The sequence below is a fragment of the Octodon degus genome, unplaced genomic scaffold (genome assembly GCF_000260255.1).
Source record: "Octodon degus isolate 3935 unplaced genomic scaffold, OctDeg1.0 scaffold00060, whole genome shotgun sequence".
NCBI classification, from domain to species: Eukaryota; Metazoa; Chordata; class Mammalia; order Rodentia; family Octodontidae; genus Octodon; species Octodon degus.
This window is the reverse complement of record NW_004524636.1, coordinates 7,785,762-7,793,376: the sequence shown is the minus strand read 5'-3', so window position 1 is coordinate 7,793,376 and position 7,615 is coordinate 7,785,762. Positions and strand designations below refer to the sequence as shown.

Genomic DNA, 7,615 nt, shown 5'->3' with positions numbered 1-7,615 from the left:
TTTTTTTGCAGAACCGGGGATTGAACTCAGGCTCTTGCGCTTGCCAGGGAAGCACATATTCCACTGAGCCATCTCCCCGGCCCCAACATGGTCTATTTCTAAAGTTATGTCCTGCAAATACTGTATGCAACTGAAATATAAGTGAATTAATAAATCAGTGTAATCACATGAATGATGTGTCACACACAGGTGCATAACTTGAGGGTACACAAGATAGAAATTTCAAGATAGAAGCTCTTTTTTGGCAGTGCCCTCTCAAAATTTAAAATGTGTATATTCTTCTGACCAAATAGTTCAATTTCTTGGAATCTAACTTTAAGAAACTCTCACACAAATACTTAAAGATTTATGAAAAAAAGAGCTTTGTAATCTTTCAGTTTGAAATGGTCGAATTAGAAAAATGATTAAGTATGGCATATGCATATGACAAAATTCTATGAGATGTTAGAAATAATCAGGTAGCTGCCATACCAACATGATTAAATATCCACGATGTACAGTTAAGTGGACAAAAGCAAGCCACAGAAATATGTATATAGTGTGATCCAGTTTATGTAATAAGACATTTATATGTATTTATAATTATAAATGCATAGAAAAGGGGTAGGAAGAGGCAGTCTAAACTGTTCCCATGGTTATATCCAGGGATGAGTGTAGGTGGGAAAGAGTACTTTGCATTTTGCTTCTTCATTTCTGCATCGTCATTTTAACTGGAACATATTAGTGTATTACTTACATGGTTTTAACAGCCACTGAAAACAAAAACTTCAAATCCAGAGAAGACATTGGTGGTTTGCCCAAGGATAGTGCATCACTAGATGTGAAGTGAAGCCATCTAGCAGTCTTACATTCAACTGATCCAGCAGGATCCCCCAGGTAAGAGTGAAGAGAAAAATGAAGGCCGGTAAGTGGATTGCGCCTTGAAACACTGCCCTGCAGAAACAGGTCTCCATGCTACATGTTCCAGACAAATACAGCATCTACCAAGTCACAGGAAGGACATCTTGTGACTGGTTATCTCAAATCAGTGGCACAGGCAAAGAATATCCATGTCCCCATACATGAAGCCACCCATTCTCTATGCTAGGTTGATCTTCTTTCAAAGGAGCATGACAGAAAAGAGAAAAAATAGTGTCTTGCCTCTCTCAATCTTGTATATTTGCTAATATCTTGGGAAAATGGAGAAGAGAAAAAAATCAGGCAGAAATTAAGGATCTGAATTCCATGTACACTTAAATAGCCATAATAACCTTTGTGAGAAACTTAACAACTAAAGACAAAACAAAGCTACTGACTTTTTCTAGTACTCAGTATTTCTGAGCACTTATATTTGACAGAAGGCTCAAAACGAGAGCTCTTGAGATGAGTTCATTCCACAAACGTGTTTGGTTTGGCGGTGGGTTGACATGTCTGTTTTTACTTTAGTTATTTCCAAACATTTTTAAATGCGATTTCACACTCCAATGAAATCTGGAGTTCATTCTTCTCTTGAAAATGAACAGGCACAGGCAACTCTGAACCCCAGGCCCACCTGCTAAGAATCTGGTGGCCCCCAGGGGTAATTACTCCCTAGGGCTCCTGAACAGACACAAGTCCAGCTGCTCTCTAAGGTCCCTGCCAATTGCGCAGCCAGACTCCACTATCTTTATCCCCCTATGGTAATTGACTTAACCTCCCTAAGCCTCAGTTTCCCCAAAGATAAACTGCAGAAACTATCAGCACTCCAGCAAAACAGACTGGCAGCAAGATTCAGTAAAAGAGCACATCTTCAGTGCTTGACCAAAGTAGGTTTTGCTTTGCCATTGTTATTTCCATGCAAAGCGAACAACCCAAGTGTTCTCACTGAGTCTGGCAGGAAAACAACAGCCCTGTTGCTCCCTTTGGACCACCAGTGATCCCCACAGTCTTCTAGTGTGTGTTTTTCTCCTTTCAGGTCTAAATCACTTAATGTGGTCTTTCTAAACACCTGGGTGGCAGACACAGATACCCTGAGAACAGTTTGTGACTCTTGAGTTATAGTTTCAAACCTGGTAGTCGCGGTATGTTCAGTTTCTCCATCCAAACACAGTTATAATAGGGTTAGGCTAGTTCAAGAGAAGATCTGGCTCTTTGTGGTTGCTCTAGGGATCACCAGAACTTTCTATATGCACAAGGTGGCAGTATAAAAGTGTTCCTTCAAGGTTTTAAAGCTATCTCTTCTATCTGGTTTCTATGGATAGATCAATGTCATTTGCTCTATGGACGCAAATGAAAAGGATGAGCAGCGCTCTCAGAAGCATTAATAGAAGCAGCAGCTGCAGCAGCACCAAGCACGGACGCAGTCCCCTTAGTCGTTCACTGGACAGCACTGAGCATGTTAGTCTATAGGATTATTTTCGCTTTTTAAGGATAAACAATTGATGCTCAGAGTGGATGCTCAAGATCACAGGACATGGTCATGAGTCAGGCACAGGTCCTTCAGACCCAAAGGCCTAGAGGTCTCTACAACTTTACACTGTTGAAAGCAAACATAGCGTCATCCTCTGCCACCCTCCAACTGCCCCAAAAGACAGGTTTTTCTAGAGCAAATGTTTTGCACCTTCTGTGAGTCACAGACAATATTTGCAACCTGAAGAATTTTCTAGATCCTTTGCAGTATGTTTTCATGATATTAAATCATTAAAAGTGTGATTAAAAACTAACCACATGGAAATACACTGAGTAAAGTAATAAGTCTTAAAGTCACATAGCAATACATGTGTTTCTTTTCAACCCACTAAATGTCAAGTTCTAGCAGTAGCTCTATTACTTGTCCTACTTCTTACCCAGGAGCAAGAGTTGCCACCTACATTCATGGACCCACCAATCTGGATCCACAGAACCTGATGGGATGGATCTGAGGAGAAAAGCTCCTGTTTTAGTGGAGACAGGGAGATGGCAAGTGAAAATGAGTGGTCTGTGATCTGTTCTCCCTGAAAAACCTCCTTATAAGTTAATTCTGTTTGTTTGTTTCTAAGTAAATTGCTTCTTCAAATTCCTCTATGTCAAGGAAGCCACAATCATTCTTTAATTTTTCTTCAGAAAAAAGACCTTGAAAAGGGCAATGTATTCTCAAGCAATGACTCCAGGCCCAAGGGTGTTTGTATCTCTAGAGGTGCAACTTCCCAAAGAATCATGGGAAATCAGTGAAAAAGTCTCCCAGTCAAGGGAAAAAGATAACACTATCTTGTGGTCACATGGTGTGTGAGGTCCTCATTGAAGGTTTTACAAGTAGTAGACAAGAGAAGTTTTCAGAGAACAACTTCCAGATATATGACCCTTTCAACTACTTTGATTCCATAAAGTAGAAGAAAAAGTAAAAAGACTTCATGCAGGGAAAGTAAAAATTAAGCTGGCCCTTCATTCCCTTGAACATAATGGTCTCCTAGCTGAGATTTAACTGTGCTGGCATTTTACTTTCATCTCCTCTAGGAACTTGCTAAATACCTTCAGCAGAGCAAAGGAATTCAAAGGCATGAGTATTCAGCCAGTCTTAGAAAGTGGAGTATGGGGGCAGGGGATTCAGCTCAGTGGCACAGACCCTGCCTGGAAAGCACAAGGTCCCAAGCTGGATTTCCAAAAAAGAGAAAAGAAACAAGAAAGAAGGAAGAAGAGGAGGAGGAGGAGGAGGAGGAAGAGTATGGAGGTAGTCATTGCAATCCAGTGAAAAAGGCCTTGTGAATAAAAGTTGTTGTGGGGTGCCTTGTTGAAAGCACGCTTAAAAACTGTTAACAAAAAGAATGCAAATTTCTGACTCACCCACTCAATAATCAATTATTTCCTGGGTCTACCCCCCCCAGTAGGCTAAGTACATCCACTTTCATGTTGGGTGAACTAAAGAATAACAGCCTGCAGGCAAAACACTTATATCACTCTACAGCATAGCTAGATAAATAATATCACAACTGGAGGAAGCATTTCTACTTGAAAGGGCGAGTCTTTATCAAAAGAAAAACTATTAAACTGAAAAACAAACACTATGGAACACTAGCAAGGTTATTCTATTTCCTGTGTATGAAAGAAAGAGAATGTGAATCGGACAGCCCTGAGAATTTAACAGTATCCCTGCAAACACAGCTAACATTTAAACACCAACAGCAAAAACGGCAGGCCACTGCTGTTGCCCATTAGGGCTGGAAAGCCATATTTATTTCACAAGAAGTGGATAAGCCTCTTTGACAGACACTAATATGTCTACAAATTCATATCATGAAGTGAAATAAAACTACTGTAGAAACTTCAGCCTGGGCATGAAATACCAAGTGAGACCATTCACTTGTCTTCATCAGTCCTTGACCTCATTCTGTACATGAAACGCACAGGTTTTTAATTTTATAGGGACTCATGGTGATAAGACACTTTATTCAAAACCTGCATCATAAAAAAATAAAAAATAAAAAATAAAAAAATTTCTTCCATTTCAAAAAAAAAAAAACCCTGCATCATATCACCTGCAAACAAAAACCTGCTTCTTCATCTTCACTTCAGAAGTGGTCACAAATGACAGTAATCCAGTCCCAATTTGCTAAATAGTTTTACATTCAAAGAATACATTGCTTCTGAAGAAATAGCTGCTTTCATTGCTACGGACATTTGTGGGAAACATGAGAAATACATACAGTCCTTCCCTCCCACGATGGCACTGTCTGTGTCCTCTGATCCCCAAATTCAAAGTGTAATCTTAGCACAAAATTTTTAAATTAAAAAAATCAAAGGTGATAGCATATTGCTTTTAGAAAATAATCAGCAGCAACTATTCACTCATTCTGATATCTGAGTCCATCACCTACGTCTTAAAACTGGGAATGAAAGTACACTGAACCCAGAAGCTAACTTGCCCTGGGCCAGGACCTTTCACATACCAGCCTGCCATTGTGCTGCATTCAACTAAACCAGCACAGGCTGCACCTCAATTTAACTTGCACGGTGGGTAGAAGCTGCACATAGGCAAGCAATTAGTCTTTTTTTCTCTCAATTCTTAATAAACCAAGCCTTAAAACAGACTTAGGAGCACCATAGGAAAATGCCAGTCATTGAGATTGCCATGTATAATTGTCCCCTGTTGTCAAAATCAGCAGTAATACATTAACCTGGAGGAAGGTTGGATATGTTCTTAGAAAAGTACAAAAATCTAGCCACTGCTGGGGACAAAATATTTCATATGGGATACAGATTTTAAAACTCCATTCTGCAATAGCTTTTTGATAACCCCTATGACTTCCTAAACTCTATTTCACTCTCACAAGACAACACCTCACCCTGAGCTCCAGAGAACGTAGGTTCTTGAACATCACTCATATCTTCAGGCACACAAATCTAAAACTTCCAAAAGCGTATTTTTAAAGCTCTTCTGCGTGGGTGTGCATTTGTAAAATAAAGGTAGAATTATTCCAACAGATGTAAATGTGCACTCAGTGATCAAATGAAGTCTCTAAAATGCTGTTTTGACAGCTACTTGTAGAACAGTGTTTCCACTGCGATTAAGTCAGAGTTGGGTAGTGATATCATCAAAGCTAAATCAAAACTAAACTCTGATGGCTGAGTAATAATACTGTTGGAAGGAAATGCAATCAGTAATCTGCTATGCGGCGCCTTGCAATGTGTTACAATACATTACCTTCAAAGGATTACCAGTCATGGCAGCAAAAACTGCATCCACACAAACATGCTAATCAAACCGTGATTCCACTTAAAAGGTGAATTTTTATGAAAACAGGTGTTCTCTCAAGACAGCAGTCATTTATTAAACTTCTACAGCTCAGAAGGATGAAATAATACAGCAATATACCAGCTGAAAGCTATGTAAATCAGTCCTATGAAAAACAGCCTTCTAGATTACATAACACAGATAGTCAGGAATTACACCACAGCTCCTGTTGGGCTAGATTTTTGATCTTCTGTATGATTCCGTAACTTAGGCCACTGAAGTTTGCAGACTACAAGATACTAGTTTCTCGGTTCAATCGCATAGTTTTGAAGTAGACGATCTCATAAACAAATTTTTAAAAATCAGATTTTTATGCATAGCACGCAATGCTTCTATTTAAAGAGCAGAGTGTCCTTTGACACTTTCTCAGCCTTCCTGGGGAATGGTCAGGTAACATCACCAGTTGCTTTTTCTCAGTCATGCTTACTTTATGAATCTGGTCTCTGGAAAGAGAAAACTCCAAATTCTATTTGGAGACGCTACCCATTAGCTGTCTATGTTTGAGCGTCATTGTTGAAAATCCAACGAAATTGTTAAGCGCCCATCTCCACAGACCTGAAACTTCAACGTATAGATTCATGGTTAAAAATACATATATATTTATGGTAACTATATACACGCGTTTTGCCCAAGATTAAACCTTAAACACTGCTTTAGAACAAGAGCTAGAATTACTCTTTAAAATAACTCCTTAAAAAGTGATTTCTCTACTACATGCATCTTGATGGAAAAATAACTGGCATTTTACTTTTGTTTCTAGAAAAGCGAGATTTTTGTTTGTTTGTTTCTTTGATTCTTATTCCGGGTGAAGTTGCACTTAGGCACACATAGAAACTGGAGAATTCCACATTTTTACACTTCTGCCCAGCCGTCCACAAAGTCTACTCTCAGAAGTACCGTACTATATAGACAAGATCTAATTGGCTAAGGAAAAAAGCAACTTTAAAATTGTGAACGTAAGGCAACCTTTAGTCTCCTTCCTCTATATGCTTTTAAAAGGCCCACACACTGTCTCCAAGGAGTGCGGAGCCTGTCCGTGTTCTTTGAAGTGGAAATGGTCCATCGTTTCCGATTTCCCCGGGAGCGGTTAAGATTCACATGCACACACATTTACATGCCTTGCGCGGCGCCAACTATTTCCAACCAAAATAATCATATACACGTCGAGCCGAGTTATTTAGAGCCCCAAAGCAGGTGAATGTCTGGACAGGGTGAGGACACCCAGCAGGCGATGCCCACAGGATAGGGGCGGCGGGGGTCTTCTGCCTCGAGCGAGGGCGCCGCCACCCCGCACCTGCACCGAGTCCCCGGCAGGGCGTCCGGGTGCGCGCGCGTCTGGGGCGCACCCGCCGAGTGCGAACCAAGCCCGCGGGCCGGGGCGCGCGGCAGCATCCTTGGCGGGACCTGAACGCCTTCTCCTACCTGTCACTTCTCAGGAGCTGCACCGGGGATGCGGCCGCGGCCGCCGCCTGGAGACCCCGTGTGTGCGCGCGCTTGTGTGCGAGCTCTCGGCGGCCGTGCGGCTCCCTAGCAGCTCGCGGCGCCTCCACCCCCTCCCCGCCGCCGGAGCTGCCGGATCCCCCCCCCCGCCCCCGCCCGCCTCCGCCCCCCACCCCCGCCCCGCCGCGCGGTCCTCACCTCCGCCCCGGGCGGGGTCCCCGCGGTCGCCTCTCGGAGCCTACGGACCGAGCCGGCCCAATCGACCGCCCGCCGCGCTCCGCGCGCCCGGACCCGGGCCCGCCGCCCCTCGGTGGCCGCTGCTCCTCCCCGCGGCCCTCGAGTCTCCCTCCTCGCTTTCGCTGCCCGGCTCCGGAGCCGGAGCTGTCGCCTGCCTCGCAGCCCCAACCTGCCCGGGCTACGGAGCATGCCCAGTGCGGCGCGCCCGGCTGG

General features: G+C 43.0%; 1 protein-coding gene across 1 annotated transcript in view; it reads right to left on the bottom strand.

The window, feature by feature from the left end:
* The window catches only part of Plcb4 (phospholipase C beta 4), a 427,861-nt gene extending 420,604 nt beyond the window's left edge, over positions 1-7,257 (bottom strand). The window contains exon 1 of the mRNA XM_004634291.2: positions 7,148-7,257. The gene's annotated coding sequence lies outside the window, so the exon portion shown is untranslated. The remainder of the gene's footprint in view (positions 1-7,147) is intronic.
* Between the last annotated feature and the right edge of the window lie 358 nt (positions 7,258-7,615).